At 38.5% G+C, this 17570-nt stretch overlaps 1 long non-coding RNA gene across 1 annotated transcript in view; it reads right to left on the reverse strand.

Annotated features, from left to right (window-relative positions):
* Positions 1-17570, reverse strand: part of LOC103459519 (uncharacterized) — a 56827-nt gene that overhangs the window by 28021 nt on the left and 11236 nt on the right. Inside the window, exon 4 of the long non-coding RNA XR_532763.2 lies at positions 13408-13483. This is a non-coding gene — a long non-coding RNA (uncharacterized LOC103459519). The remainder of the gene's footprint in view (positions 1-13407; positions 13484-17570) is intronic.

Here is a 17570-nt window from a genome sequence, read left to right on the forward strand (position 1 = left end):
TGTCAGATTTTTTATGTATAAGCTAAGAAAGATGCATCTAAAAAGCATCGATAACAAAGAGTAAATTCTGCTCCTCAGATCCTGTTCAGGGTTATTAGCAGGATGAAGGGAGCCCATCCACGCCGGTGCCATATTAGAAGTGGGTCATTAATTCATCAAAAGGCCAGCAGATAGACAAATGAGAGAATCAACATTCGAGTCACTTCTGAATTGTTGATTAACCTAATATGTAGGCTTTTGCTGGACTGCTGAAGACAGATCTTTTCTCAAAGAGAAAGCACTCCTTTTCTATTCAAAGATGAAACGATCTTTTGTCAAGTTTGGACAGCTTGCAGTTAATGTCAGATGGAGACGGCTGGTAAACACCGTGGTCTGACTGTCACCAGTAAGTAAATCATTTGATTGTAAAAAGTCTGACTTTAGGAGTCTGGGATGTTGGTCCTTTGAGGCAGTCTGTGCTGTCATTCTTTGAAAAGTATTATTATTAGAGGTGATCACTTGGAAAAAACACACAACTGAAGGAACTGGAGAATAATGTTTGGCATGGGAACCATCTGCAGTCTCTTCTGTTACCAACAAACAGTGGCTCACAAATGTATTTATATGAAAAAAAACAAACAAATTTTTTAAATATGTTTTTTGAATTTTATGTTACAGACCAACACAAAGTAGAGTAAAATTTAAAGAAGAATTGTCTGGATTGTGTAGAACTGCCAATCATAACTCTGCCTTTTGGTTCTAAGAGTTTTTGGACATTCATAATATGTTTTGATGCAAACCATTGTCAATGAAACCTTTTCCCGAAGCATGATGCTGCCACTACGCTTCACAGTGGTTCAAAAGGAAAGGTAATGTTTACCTTCACGCAACATTTTGACCGTCAACCCATTGGGTTTGATTCCATCTCAGAGGACTTGGTTTTGTTACATTTCAATGAGTTTCTTCATGATACATTTCTTCAGGAAGGTTCAACATATGCTTCAGGAATTATGAACAACTTTTTGTTGAGAATCCAAATAAAAACACAAAGAAATGTAGAAATACAATAGAAACATCATTTACAGCCCCAGTGGAGGCATGTAGGTTCATATAAAGTAATATTAAAATGTAAACAAAATATATAGTACACTAAGGCGGTTTCCACAAAAATACTGTGTAGTTATCAAAACTATCCTCTGATCCAAAGGAATGTGCAACTGACTAGGATCACTTTAAAGAAGGTATTCTACATTAGACAGACTTTTTACAATATATGAAAATAAAACTGTCCCAATCCCAGCACAAGTGTTGCTTAAAATGAATAAAGTTATGCAAATAAAAGTAGCTATAACATGAACAAAATGTACAAATGCACTGCATGCTACTGAAAAACCACCACTTACAGCAACTCTGTCATTTAGCTTTTTTCCCCGCAGATGAAATAAGTAGACACCAAGGGAGCATATTCCACAAAAACATTTACTCTTTCTAACCGATTATTGCCGTTTTAAGATCTCCGTTCTCACTTCACTGTAAAAGATTTGGCGTCAGAACCAAAACGAGTTCCACTCTGACCGAAAGATGACCTGTTCCTACTGGGCCGCGTTAGAAACCAGTGAACACACGCGGCTCCTACTTGGTTGATTCCAGCGTATCCCTGCCTTCCCATTGTTTCAAACCAACTGTGTAATCCAACCTCCAAGGCTACATCCCCCATTTTACCATCAGTGTAATCCTGCATTTACAAGTGAACCCACTAAACCTCTGGTGACATATGTTCCACAATCTGAAAGGTAGTCTAATCATCCAGCTCTTTTTCCTTCACCCTATAATTGATCATATCGCATGTGGCCTTGATTAAACACCCACTCGCACTTCAGAATTAATCATGCGTTGCATGAACTTAGCATTAATCATGGCATAACCCCCGCTCCGTCTCTGTTCCCTTCGTCGGACTGTAATGGGATATTCATCTCTTCGACAATTAATAACATCAGCATGGGGGCTTGTCCCATTCTTTCGGTTCCCACAGTGTTATTTTAAGCTGGTCCCGGGCGATGATTGAGGGGTCGCAATGAGAGCTTAAATGGGATTTATTAGCGAAGATGCCAGAAGGTGAAAGGAGGGGAGACATGAAAAAGCTGCGGCATGACCGGGAATCTAAAAGAAGAGGAGAAAAGGCGAATGGAAGAGGGGGAGAAGAAGGGGAAAAAAAGACCTAAAGGTGATAGAGTCGCTGGTATGTTTTACCACGGGTCCCCATTGGAGAGGCATCAATCTTCTTTATCTCTTTTAGATCTTTTATATCACTGTGTTTTTCTCTCTATAATAACCTCCTGCCACCTACCAGGTGATTCATATGAGACACTCTGCGACAGAGCTCTTGTTTGGTTCATAGAAAACCTGCCACTACGATCCATAACACAACATAACCACACAAACGCACACAAAGGAATAATGGAGGTGGAAAATGGATTATTACACGGCTCTCAAAGATTCACTTGGCAATTGCAAAATAAAGAGTAGCCCGACCAACACAGGTGCCGGTGTGTGGAGCATGTGAAAGGTAATCGACAAATGCAAGAAACTGTTTTGTAGAACACAGATTTAAAATAAAATGTGTACCTCTAACTAAAAGAAAGAAGAAAAAAACGGTACAGAAAGTTAGAATCTGAGTAACTGAATTCACTACATGAAACATTAAATTGAGTAAAACCAATGAGTTGAATCATTTTTTGTCAATTACAGTTTTCTCTTTAAAGCTTTTTACAAAAATATATTTGACATATTTGTTAAAACTGTCATGTTGTGACAGTTTGATATGAGAGAGAAAAATTTAGCTCCTCCACTTCCTCCCAGTGCCTTCATTAGGATTTGTCCCACAGAGCTGGATTTCCCAGGATGCATTTCATCGTGACCAATCAGTGAAGAGAAGCAGAAATTTTGAACGATGACGTCAATTTTCTGTGCTATTTTAGAGCTGTAGTCTTCCTGTGGTTGTACTGCTATTTAATCCATGTTCCAAATTTTGTCCTCTTCCAAATATTGTGCAAGAGGAAAGTTTAAGACATTTTATTGCTGTCAAAGCTGTGATTGGTTACAGTGCTTGTAATTTCCAGTAAACTGGAGCGTTACATATTTCAGAGCCAAAAGTTAGTGATTGGGTAAAATTGGATCAGATTTTTTAAAACCTCAGAGTCGAGGTAGCTGTTTCTCAATTCAATTCAAATTCAAAAATACATTACTGATCCCAAAGGGGAATTATTATCAAATTATTCAGAGAGTTATTGTAGATACATCATAACAAAAGATCAAAGTATAAAAAGTATTAGCAAAAAAAACAGTCCAGACTCACAGAATTGAAAATGAGGACCAGTTGTACAAAAATAAGCAATTTTTCCACAGGAAGGCAGGATTGATGGTGTGGAAAAAAGAACTACACGTCAAAATCTAAGATCAAAAATTTACTTTGGTTTCAATAAGTTTAAATAAAATAAAAATATCTATATTCACAAATGCTTAACAGTGTAGAACATGTTCACTAGAAATAATAATTTCTAGTTCTTTGGTTTGGAAAGATGTGCTTCTGGCAGTGAACACATTCTCTGATGTGCCAGCTGATGCCAAAACCATGAAGTCTCCTGGCGAAGATAAACAATGCAATTGAGCATCAAAGGCTGCCAGATTCTTTGAAGTTTTTGGCATTGGTCAGCCACTCCAGATGTGCATTGCCAAGTCTCGAGTGGATGCGTGTGGAAGGCACAGAGACAGCTGTTTACCCCCGTTTGCAGCGTAAGGCTGTCAAACACACCAAACCTCCACAGATTTATTGATATATCATCAAACTGAATGCCAAGATTTGCAGTTTTATTTAGCGTAATCATTTTAGTAACCCAAAGTACGAGCATGCTCTTTGACCTAGTCAAATCCCCACTGCAGTTAGACGCTTCCACTTTATCCATTTTATCCTGTTCTCGGCTTTTTTCAGTCGCAGTTCGATAAAAACATGAGCAATTGTTGCAAAATGAAAGCGTTTCACAAAACACTCGCCAACAACTGAATGAACAAGGCACAACTTGAATAGGAGCACATCCAGTTAGATAATTGCTGTAGAGATGGACTTGACTTGAGGAAAGTGAGCAGCTTTATACAGTAAAAGAAAAAAAACAGAGTGCAGTGGCTGAAACCAATTTGTTGTTATTCTTGAAAGTGTTCATGACTGGCTAACCCTACACCAGCAGTCATAAAGATATCAGAGAAAGTGCAAGAGGAACTGGAGTTTTTCTGGCTGTACATTCTGTTCTGCACACTGTTGGCCAGTTGGCAGAAAAAGAAAAGAAAAAAACATTTTTCTTTCGTTTACAGAAAATAAAATATTTCCTGTTCCAACATGGTAAAGAAGCACCACGAGTCACTATGAGAGGATGCCAATTTAAATGGATGCTAGTCACTTTTCCTTTGCAGTTTTGCAGCTTTAGTCATTTCAGATTAAATTTAGATTTTTCTAAAGTGTTGCACACCTGTGCTTTAAGATCCACAGTAATCAGAAATGCTCAACATTTTTGTTCAAGAAAAGGAAAACCATTGGTTGTACATCATCTACAGGCTCTGTTTACTGTGCAAACAACCAATTCAAACACGAGAACTGCTTGAAGGTTCCAAAACCAGCACTGACACAAACTGGAGTGACTTTTTTTTTTGGCTTTCAGAGAAGAAGTCTACTTCAGAATTGGGCCGTCTCAGATGTTATCTTTTCTGTGAAGTGCCAAATTCTTTGTCATCCGCACATATATTTATCTTCTTCAGCAGTAGACAAATTATATTTGTAATTCCTGGGACACTGACTCAGGGTTTTGACATGGGATGCTAAAGGGGCTACCTTCAAAATAAAAGCTAGTTTTTCAAAAATAAAAGCAGCCTTTACTAATCTCAAGTAAAGGCTGCTTCCTGCCATTTGGATGTCAAGGACATCCAAATGGCAGGAAGTGTCAGACATTTAACTTTCATCTAGATCTTCAAGCAATAGTTACAGTAAATATGGAGAAAAAAAGGCTCACAGAACAAAAGTAGAAGCTGCATTTTCATTACGAATGTAAGCAAAACTTGGTCGATATTCTACTAATGTCGAAAAAAAGGTTTAATTACCGTGTTTCCATTAAATGATGTGTCAAGTCAATAAACATGCCGTACCATAATCGTCCAACCACTGCCTGTTGTTGTCTTTGTGTTCTCTGCTAGTACTAACATCTGGTTATTGATCACGATACTTGTGTGACACGGAAAACATGTTTCAATCACAGTTTTGAGAAATGCACTTATTTTGATTTGGCCACAAAAAAAAAAAAAAACAACCAGGGCAAAAACATCAAACATTTTATTTTTTTCAAAAATCAATGTGTTTCCATGAAACAAATTTACTTTCATAATTTCAATTTGCCAATTGTATGGTCAATGAAAATGCTGCTACTGTTGTAATGGTGCATATAGTTGACTTTAAATTTCAGTAAAATACAAGCACTATATAAAACAGGAGTGCATTCAGACTCATTTTACAGACTTTCATAAAATGCTCTGCATTGTTTCACGTTTTAAATGTGTTCTTTTTAGACATGTTATAATGGATGACGAGATGGGAAGTAATGTGACAGTAGCTTTTAAAATCAGAGAATAATGACGGCACATTGCTAGCATAAAAACCTGCTTCTGTGCACGTAATGAACGACTGAATAAAAACAAAGTTCCACTTTTTTTGTATGTCCCATCATCTTTCACATCAAAATGGAAAAAATAGAAAACGGTATGCACCATTAGTAATATCAAAGTTATCAACTTCAACAGCAGCCGGCTTCAGCAGCCCTGGATCATCCGTGTGGCTGATTTGCCGTAATTTTTCCCATTAGACCTTTATGGAGTCTCTTTACGAGTGGCACAGGAGAGATAATCAGCTGAGTCGAAGTTAAAATAAACCCACGAGTACTTTGAGTGCTCCCTGTTCGCTGTTTGGTTGTGTGTAAGACAGCGTTCCTATTGCTCTACGCTGTGTCAATGGCACTCGGAGCAGCAGCCTACAATGAGCGCGCTCTGCACTCTTTCATGCACGCTACCATGCCACAGGGGGCAGAAAGACATTCAGCCTTCACAGGAATGAGTTCAGCTGTAATCTTAGCAGCTTGAGGTATTTGAATTTAACTGTATCATGCCTTGGGAAAAAGAAGAGGAAAAAAAGAGAAAGTGTGAACAGCAGTGAGCCTTTTCCATGCCACAAAGCTTTTTTTTACTCTTACATTAGCCTTTAATGTATCTGCAGAGTTGGCACTTCTTTAAATGATGCATTTTTTTAATACAAGCTAGAAATATAACCCACTGTCTGAGTACTCGAGTATTATCTAAAAAGGCTCTAAAGTAACCTGACATTCTGAGAATAAGATGTTCTCGGCTGTGATTACAGCCCCAGCAGTGAAACTGTGATGTAGTTTGAGTGAGTTCGCACAAGTGCTGATTATGTAACAATGGAGCAGTCAAGCAACAGGAGAACTCTGCAGCCTTTTCAGCTGCTGCCATATAATAGCTTTAGAGCCTATTATGTCACGAGCGCCAATTAGATCGCACATGCTCACCTACTCAGAAAATTCTTACCACGACGTTCCGAGAAGCAAAGATGAGTTGAGCCCTTCGTTTTTACCAACATGTTTCTATTTTGGTCAGACATTAAAATATCTGAGGCTTGCTTTGCGGAGAGTAGTACATTTTCAACTCTCCTGAACTCTACCAGAGTTAAATCATTAGTATTGTTGCTTCTAAATGAATATGAACTGGTTTTCTTCGCATTACTACATGAACTAAAGAATCTAAGCTATACTCCAGGTATGTTTTTGATGAGGGAGTCATCATAACCTTATGCAAATACTGCCCCTTTGACAATTACAGTTTTAATGGCAGCTACCGTTTTTCAACAGGCTTTCAGTATCGCCAGACCACTATCTAGAAAGACCAGAGACTAGATGGACGGATGAAAAAAAAGGATGAAAGGGAGGAACTAAATGAAAGGAGGAAAATGTAGGAGGTAGGAAGAGCACAAGGAAGCATAAAAAAAGAGAGGAAAGAATGACAGGAAACAAAACGAAAGAGTGAACAGAAAGACAGATAAAGCATGAACAGAAGGAAAAAGTTAAAACTTTGAAACAGGAAGGAAGGAAGAAAGGAAAAAAGGGAAAGGATTGCATGATCTTTGTAGACCAAGACATGTTGATAAAATGCTCCATTAAGGTATTTATGTTAATTAAGCTCATACCTCCCACCAGAGCTCTCCCAAACTGGGAGCAGAAATGCTCCAAAGGACCTGCTTGGTTAAATCAGGAGTTAGCTTAAGCACCACAATGGCAGCGATCTTTGGTAATCACAGGGAATAAGATGTCATAAATCCCTTGTTCCCTTCTAAAACAACTGGTCCTGTTCTCCATCAGTTCTGGCGGTCCAGAACCAGCGCCGGCATCAGCTCCGCTTGCCAGCCCGGCTAGGAGCGGTCCGATAATGTCTGCTACAGATAACGACGGAGGGATTCCCTGAGCTTGTGTCTCTCATGCCTTCCCCATCCATTAGCCAGCCGTGCGGCCCATGTGGGATGACAAATGACTGAATTGGATGCGAGTGTCATCCAGTGAGGGGAAAATATCCTCTCTCCACTTTTAGATCCCTGACACATGCTTTCTTCCCACCCCGTCTGAGTTGCATTCTCTTTCCCTGTGATGTTTTTGCTCTTTCTGAAGTCTATTTCTTTCCTCACACTTCCCTTTCCCTTGCTCCCCAGTTTCTATTCCAGGAACTTTTTGCATTTCTTATATTCTCTGCGACACCACGCCATTGATTCTGCTCTCTTTCCCCAGTCGGGATTGCGTCTCCAACTCTGAAGTAGTTTGTGCAGTTAGTTCTCACAGTGGAAAAAAAAAAAAAAAAGGAAATAGAAGTTGTTGGCTGCAGCATGTGCGAACACTTGGGATTATTCTTCAGTGAAATGCAATTTCATATTAATCCAGTGTGTTTCCCAGGCATCATTTCCGACATGAATCACTGGAGGACAAATGCAAGAGCCTGAACGATATTCAGTCACCGATTTACTGTTAATTTGTATGTTTCATTTTTAATTAAACACACAGGCGCTAAGGGCTCTTACATCTGATCTTTAAAGCACTTCCAACACCAACAACAATTAAGTGATTAACAATCTCTTTCAAAGCAAATGAATAAAATCATAAATGTGTTTTTACATTACTTGTAATCAAACGAGCTCTGCTCCCTGCTCCTCTTTGCAGTCATATTTAGTTGTTGAGGACGTATTTGTCAAATTTCCAACCAATTGTGGATTTATACTCCTATGCTTCAGTAATTAAAGTAAACATTTAAAGTTTGGATCTTTTTATTAAGGCATGCACTGAGAAAAATAAGGAATATGGGTTAGGGTTATTTTACTACAATTATATTTGATGATTATGTTTCAAATACACCAAAAATTGTTGAGTGAAAAATGTATAGAAGAATCAGAATCAGTTAAACTTTGCATCTACAGGCCAAAACTTTACAAGAATTGGATACCGATCACAAATCAGTCCATTTCTACATATATTACATAAAATGTAGTTTTACTTCCAACCCCCTACATATAACCAGCTACAGCCTCCTCCACTCGGCCCGACCGTTCACACACAAATCACCTGCTGCCAATAGCGGCCTTCGTGTTTCTGCATAGAGAGATAAGTTGAGTCAAGATGAGAAGGACGGCATTTGAGCTTGCACTCCATCATCCAATCCAGATACATGCTCGACAAACATTAATTGTAATTTTCCAGACATCACTCTAGTAGACAAGAGGTACTCTCAGAGCTGCTCCTCTGTTCCAGCCCAAACTTTTAATTATGTTTGATGAGCTGCCTTAAAAAATAATTTTCTCCCAGTGACTGCAGGCCCCTTTGTTATTGCTCAGTTACAAGAAAACAGCATAAAACCCATCAGCCTCTTGCTGCCTCTCCTCTCTCCATACTTCTCTTGCTCTCAACGTCCCCCTCCCACTGTCATTCAATTTATTCTGTGGTCTCCATGTATGTACATCGCCTCAATCTTTCTTTTTTTCCTTTTTTTTAGCATCTCTGTAATTTACAAAGTCCCTCCCACCCTCCTCTTGGCCAGAAGTAAATATGGCTCATTACATTTTAATGTTGTTTGTAATTGCTTGGCACAATTAACATATCAAGAGAAAATCAGTTTAGCAGCGTGTTAGTTGGTTGGGTGGAAGGGGATCTCAATCAGCCCCTCTGCTAGTGCCAAAGTAAACATGACTTTAAAGTTAGCTGAATAAAAGCTCAATCTATTTCACGAGGCCATCACAAGTAAAGACAATTTGACTTTTTTGATGTTTAGTTTCATTTAACATTTCACTTAGTGCATGTGCATTCGATGACATGCTAATATCACAGCACTGTCTAGTGGCCTGGCATGTCAACTACACCTGACTTCAAAGTGTCTTGGCGGCGCCATCTGCAATCAACATCCAAAAACACTGGCAATTTCTAGGCAGCTTTCTCGTGTAAACGTAACCATAATAATAGCCTTTTTTTTTTTTACATGTTTTTAATATATGGCTTTTTAATATGAAAAATATGTGCAATGTAAATAAAACCTGACGCAAAGATTTTGATATTTTTCTGCAAAATTGTAAATCTGGTAAAGGATAAATTCTCCAAACTTAAAGCAGCTCAATTTACAAACAGGCATATTATACCAGGCACATGTGATGAGAACAATATATATGTGCAGTTTACAGGAGATTTGGCATGTTTAAACTAGTCGACATTTATGATGTGCTTGTATTTGATGTAGTGGGAATCAACACCGGCAGGATGGAAATAACTAGCTAAGGCTTTCAAAAAGAAGAGTGAAGCCTCTTATGAGTCTGGTAAGAGATTTAGAGAGTTCTCAAGTAATTGTAAAAATCTGAAAAAATTATGTATATGTTAAAAGTTCTGGCTATCCAAGTCAGTTCACCATAACAGCAAAACACACAATGCTAATAATCTTCAAAAAACAATAAATATGAACCCATCACACATCTGTGTCCCGTCAGATCAAATAAACAACTTAAAAAAAGTAAAAACTGATGCATATGAATTATTTCCAATCTTAGGAGTTAGTACTCCTAAAGTCAGTCTTTGTTCTCAACTAAATGCCCATAAAGTCTTGTGATTACATTAATTAAAAGGAAATCTGTCCCTTAACAGTGGAGATATTAAGCAGCTGGCAAAGACAAAAACATTTATTTTATGACAAGTTAGAGAGGCTTTAGTGCAATAAGGATAGAGACATTCATTAACACGCTAAGATGCGTGGTAACGTGTAGGAGGGGAGCATGGATAAGCCATAATCAGTTAATTGGATGCAGGTGTGAAAGAAACTGTTCTAAAAATCTGCAAAGTAAATCAGGCATCTTGTTAAGACGCTTTCTTTAATGTTTGAGATTCTAAAAAGAAAATGTGTATTTTTTCCTTAAAAATTTACCATTTGTAAATTGGAGAAAGTTCAGATTGCCAACTGAGGAATCGGCACATACTTTAATAATATGAAGGTATGCGTCTTACTTAATCAAATTCAGTTTGGTGTTACATTTGTTGTTTAGATGTCAACCTGATGAAATTGACAGAAAAGGAAAAATCCAGTTGTGTGCTAAGATTAGCATTTTTTTAAAAATAACCCAAAAACATTTGTTTCACTCACATTTAAAGGACGACTCATGTGAAGATTCATTAAACTGTTACATCGTGCAACCTGTAGTAGTGAGAACATTGCAAAATGTGAAGTTCATCAGTCGTTTCACAATTGATGACTTGATGTTTTCATAATGTAAATCATTTTGAACTGCCTTGCTTAAAAGTGCAACACAGATAAACATGAAAATGTAGCATTTCTGCACAGGAACAACATGCAAACACCAAACGCCAAAGTACTTCAGACTAGGATTTGAATCCAGGAACTTCTCACTATACCAACCGCAGCCTGATTTGAATATTTTCTTGCACAATAACATTACTGTCAGTAAAAGGTGAGCTCCAGCCCAACAGCCATCAGAGCTAAACAGCAGTTGATGCAAATCCAGCGTTACCGCACTGCGTAAATGACGGTGAAATGCAACACATTGTTGAACACAACCTCCGTCTTCAGGACATTTCAAACACACACACTGAAAAAGAGACTCAAGAGCTTAGAAGCAAATAAAATGCAACAAACCAAAGCATTTCATCATTGCTAATCATATTTAACTTATTCTTATTTCATGTGTAAAGGTCATGTCCTTTCCACTGCATTGCACATGCAGATGTCCTCCATACAGCACAGACACAGAGGCTCAAAGGGAGTGTGAATGCCAGTGCAGAACCATCTGCTGCTGCTTATTTTTAAATAAAGAAACTTACTGTTGTGTATTTTCTGTAAGTCAGCTTGTCTTATGGAAATTACTCATGCACTTTTCTTTTCACCCCTTCCCCACCAAGAATGCGGCAGTACGTTTCAATCACCTCCAGCAGCTGAAGGGAAAGAGGTACTTTAGCTTTGTAGCTCAGATAGGGAGCAGAGGAGCTTCTGATGTGCAGGTACACGTCTCTATGGGTGGCTAAGTGACTAAAAAAAAAAAGAAAAGAAAAAGAAGACAGGTATTGGATGGATGGGAGGTGGGGTCACAAGGCCTCAAAAATATCCACTTGAGGCTCATGAAAATGAAAATTGTTCAAAGTACACCTCGAGCGTCCTCCGCCGTTCTGTTTCCCAGCTCTGGCAGACGCTCAGAGTTGGCTTGGCAGACGTTTTTCTTCTTCCTCTCAGCCGAACCGAATCCCAGACATCAGAGGCAATTGCTTGATCATCAATGACAGAAAGCGAGCCCAGCTCAGTGACCCCTCTGACCCGCAGCCTTAAATCTCCAAATGAGAAAAAAAAAAAAAAGGAGGAGAGGCGGTGCGGTTTATGATATCGCACTTCAGTGAGCACAGCAGAAGAGAAAAATAAGTATCAATTTTACGACGGGCTCTAAATCAGGACGGGGTTCGCCGGGATGACTTTATCGTTCAATCTGGCTGCCTGCTCTCGGGGCGTTAGCGAGGTTAGACAAGCAGGCAATGAGCGCGCCCGCCTCGCCATAACAATAATCATCTCGCCGAGCCTGGAGCTCATGACCTGTAAATTGATTAAGGAGAGGGTAGTTACAGAGGGAGACGCTACGTGAGGTTCCACGGAGGAGAAACGCCATGAATTCTTGGCGCGTCGTTAGACGTCCCGACTGCCGAGTGGAGATGATGAGAAGAGGGGGCGGTGAGGGTAATGGGAAAACTTCACACTCATCAGCGGCGCTTACGCGAGCCGTCTACCCGAGGAGAGACGGGCCACTGCCAGATATGTCCGGAGATGGGGGAGGAAAAAAATGTAAAAATCATCCTTGTCCGTGTCATTACAGAGAATCGTTTCGGCTAAATCAGAGTAGATGAAATATTTAGACGAAAAGAAGGATTGTTGTGCATCAGGATTCTTACACTTTTACCCCTTACATCAAAACTCCCCATTCCCACCTAAAATTGCACAAAGCAGTACTACGTAAAATCAACTTTGAACTTTGTATTATGATATTAAAAACATATCTGTAATGTTGCTTCGATTTGTTCATGTATGTTTAAGACATCCTTTAATCTCCCATGGCAACCATTCAGGTGTGCAAAATGCCTGGGTGGCCCTACCACTGCCTCATAGAGAAGCCCCCCCCCCCCCTCCAAAGACTGCCTCACTCAGCTCCTTCAGACTAGTCAGCAGCAATTCGTAAAAAGTACTGGAACTGTGCATCTGTTGAAATCATTATACGAGCCGCTTTTCAGTGAAATGCTGGTAAAAACGTTTTTAAAGGGTTAATAGAGGGACATTATTGTGATGACTTCCTGTAGGCGGAGTTTCAGGAAGAGCAGGAGTTTTTAAAGAGACAGGCCCAGTTTTAAGACAAAGTATAAAGTTAAATTTCTTATGAGTCATATTTTATATATAGAGCATTTCTTAGAACAACTGAAGGTAACAGTTATTTTTTTATGTGCTATAAAATGACACTACGTCCCCAGAAATTACACAATGCTGTCCCTTTAAGTAGATCCTAAGGAAAAACTATTTGTTGGATGCACAGAGAAATACATTTACATAGTGGACAGTATCAATAGTCTGGAAATGGTTATATTTTCCCACACCATTTTCTTAATCCATACTGTATTTAGACTTTCTTAGAGCTTAAAACCAAATTCCAGACTTTTTCAAACTGCGTAGCAACACTATATGCCTGTTTCTTACATTAAGTGTCCTCCTTGTGTGTCCTTCTTAAGAAAATCTAAGCTTGCACACAAAGTCGCTTTTACTTACCATTGACCTTTGAGTCTGCAGAACAAACGAAGAGGCTGAGGGTTTCTTCTGTACTCGTGGACTATCATGGACAAGACTAAAAAGGAAGAAAAAATAGAATCCCTCCTTAAACATTACAGCAAAAACATCCAAGTTTAAAAGTTTTTCCACAAACAAGTTAGACGCGACTCCATCCAACATTAATCAGGCCCTCCAGGAAACCCCAGGAAGCCGCCTGCCTGGGACCTATTTATGCGAGGTAAACAGTTTCCGTGCTGTTCCTGTGAAGCTTTGCAATCTCAGTAAATGATTACAGCAAAAATCATCATTTTTTAGAAGAACAAAGGCTAGAGTAATTGTAGAAAGCGTTTAATCACAAGGACATTTCTTCATGTTGTGTTCCCCTTGTGAGGGAACAGAGCTGAAAATACTGGGAGAATAATGTAAGCATAATGTAGCATAAATACGCCTGGCATTTTTATGGTGTTCCTTCATTCAATCCCAGCAATCACAACATTTATACTCGTGAATTTAGTTATTTAAAGTTTTGACAAGCTAAAAAAAAAAAAAAAAAAAAAAGAAAAAAAAGGTTAATATCTAAGAAAGGTTTATGTTGTTGCAAACATAAAGTTTGGAATATATTTATTTCAAACTTTTGGGGGATTTTCCTTGATACCACAACAGGCAACTTCTGAAGGAAACTGGTTGCACATGATTTCATTTTAGAGCATCAGGTTAAATGGGGTTGAGGACAATTTGTTGTTCACTTTTCATTTTCTATTTCTGGGGGAAAAAACTATTGCTTTCTGCAATACCTTTTCTGATTGATCAGATCAATATAAATATGATATATATATTTTACTGGTTATAACATGACAAAAGTGGTAGCTCAGTGGTAGCAAAGTATTATTGCCTTTTTATATCTGGCCACTAAAAATGTGTAGCATTTATGTTTTGTTTTGTGTTTTTCTTCTAATTGAGGCAGTAAGAATAAGCTGACTTTGTTTTGATCCACTTTGATGAATAAAAAAAGTCTGGATTTCACTGATCATAAAATTTTGCCAACAACTTTTCTCTACTGATTAAACAGCTTGGGGCAAAAAAGGTTTTTCATCGGGGTAACACACACACACACACACACGCACTGAAGTCTGCTGTTCATCTCATAAGTACATTCTGATTTTCAAATGTCAATTTCCAGAGAGAAATAAAGAGTTTCTAACAGTATCAGATTCATCAAGTATTGTCCAAACCCAGCTTTCCTTAATTGTTGTGCTTTTCATACATTTTGACCCAAGTTATGACTACATTACTTGTCCTGTAAGCAAGTCACAATAATTTCATGGAGTTTTTTCCCCTTTTGAGTTGACTGGACATTTTATTTTGGGCAGGTTAATGTGTAGTTATGATATCTTGAACTTCTCCTGACTGTCACCATATTTTCCTTAACCAACCTCTTTCAAATTGATTGATACGTTCCTTTGCCCCCTGCTGCTGAGGCCATCATCGCCATCAGTGCAACAGTGGGATTCATCATCCTGAGCTTCAAAGAGGCCAGCCAAGGCATTTACATGAGCTCTAACGTAATGAAGTCACATTTCAAAAGTATTACAAATGCCCCTTTTCTCTCTCATTACGAGCTTCATAAATATTAACTACTCTCATATCAGTTAATATATTTGGGTTTTTCATCCTTACAGTCCTTTAAAGCAGTGCTAAGCAGAGCCAAAAACAACTTTAGGTAGAGGTAAAAAAATAAAATAAAATGCTCTTTTGTTTTTGCTAAATTGTTCGTTGAGGCTACATTTGTCAGAGGCATGTTTAAACTCCCAAACTTCACACTGTACCTCTAGACATGGTTCCCTTGATTCAACCATCTTCACTGAACAACATAGTTCTCTTTGTTAATGGTGTTTGAAAAGAAAGAGACAACAGACATGACTGTCTACAGGTTTTTCCTTTTCACAGAGTCTCCTGAGATGCTCGCGCGCACGATTCGCTTTAATTCCTAGTGACACAAACCTGAAAGGAGCAGAAGGAACTCCAGGAGTGGCTTGTAAGAAATGGCGATATTCAGGCACTTTAAGTTTTTTCCTTCCATCATTTAGCCACAAAAAACAAAAAAGTAAAAGAAAGGACGGCTTGTGGAGAGTTTGTCCATGCTACTACTGCTTATGCTGTGTAATCCAACCGATTCAGACCAAAATGCAAAGATACTTTCATCAAATTTTGAAAAGGTTGGCATAAAACTTTCCCACTTTGCATCAAGGAAAATATTCATGTTCATTGTACCCTCAAATTAAAGAACCACTTTGAAATATAAAGAACTATTACAATCTCTAAAACAGGTTTTTTGTCTAGAAACTTTTTATAAACTTTTAAAAATCTATGCTTTGCAATGGATGTGTTAGTGATGTGCAATACGGATTTAAGTCATCATATTTGTTTGGTAATATTGTGATAATAAAAGTGACGATAAGAAATATTTCTCTTTTAGGGCCACAGCAATTACAAAATACACAATACTACCCTATTTCTAATTTTTCAGCATCATCATATCTTTATTCAAGACACATAAGAAAGTCTGTAATTTAAAAAGATTTAAATTAAATAACATGAACTACTTTTTGCTTGGAAATAAAAACTTCATATTCATTTTTGATGCACTTAAAATGTTTTTGTCTTAAATGGAGTGTGAGTATCTTGATTTTACTGAAGCAGATATAAAACTAAACCATTTCTCTACTTCAGTCAGTGAAATGCACTTGAAAATTAATGCATGAGATCATTTTAAGCCTTTCATAAAACCTGCCGTTCTGTTTAACTATAAGAGTCTGAGGGTTAGCGCTGCCTTTTTGCCATGTGGGTTATACCATCATGAAGACAGTATACACACACACACACCTCTGTGTGAGAATGGAATCAAAGAAAAACAGGGCGCTTCTCATGAACACGTCACTCTGTAGCGCTACTACTGATGACATTCTGAAATCCACAGAGCCAGGGAGAGCACGGAGCTAAAGGAAAAACAGGTGTGCTGCAAAGAGAAGAGACAAGCAGAAGAAGAGTTGTGTTTTCCATAACAGTGGAATAAGAAAAGTAAGGTAAAATGCTAATTCATAAGCAGGTTGTTAATACACAGGACATTTCTTCTGATGTCATAACGGAGAGACAGCACTGTCTGACGAATTTCAAAGTGGGTTCTCATCACTGTATTCAGTGGCACAGTATCTTTAAATTGGGTTTGAGCGGCACCGCATGAAATTACAGATTAGTTGCCTCAGCTGGTAAAAGATGGATCTGAAAGACATTTTCTGTACGTAATGTTTTAAGCAGCATTTGAGGAAAACAATAGCATGAAAGGAGCAGAAGGAGAACCAAAAATATATGACATATTTTGCTTGTTCCATATACAAAATGAGAAAATTATCTCGTCATTAGCTGCGCTTACATTGGCCACACAATTGCACAAGTTGCACAACTGCAATTTTAAAAAAGAATGTTTTTCAGTTAAAGATTTTTTAGCTAGGATCAAGTGGTTTTTCAGCCATATCGAATTTAGTGCATTTCACAAAACTGCAATGGACACACTTGTTTTGCGTCATGTGATCAACAACCAGATGTTACTACTGCAGGAAAAGACAAATAAGATGACAGGAAGTTGTAGGAGAATGATGGCGTCGCACATTTTTTCATGACTTTTTGCATGAATGGGATTATTTAACAGAAACACTGCAGTTGCAAAATTGTGTTTTTTCAGCCTTAATGGAATATTGACAAAGTTTTGTGCACATTTGTAATGGAAACGCAGCTAATAACATTCAGAGTATTTAAAGACGGAGCACTTTTTAAGTACTGAATAAGCTCATGAAGGGCTAATCACTCATTTCACATGAGTGTAATAAAACATGCATGTGTTATTTCCCGCCGCTCGCTCACACACACACACACACACGCACGCGCGCGGGCGCGCACAGGCAGACAGACAGACACGCACGCACGCACGCACGCACGCACACACACACACACACACACACACACACACCCACACGCATTCCCTTCACTTCTCATCACTCACCCTTCAAGTCTGGCTTTGGTGTGCTTTCATTCCTTTTGCTCTTTATTTTTGCTCATTTACATGTTCTTAACTCTGCATGTGTTGGCGCTTTCCTTCCTCTCTGAGC

The sequence above is a fragment of the Poecilia reticulata genome, chromosome 23 (genome assembly GCF_904066995.2).
Source record: "Poecilia reticulata chromosome 23, P_reticulata-male-v2, whole genome shotgun sequence".
NCBI lineage: Eukaryota > Metazoa > Chordata > Actinopteri > Cyprinodontiformes > Poeciliidae > Poecilia > Poecilia reticulata.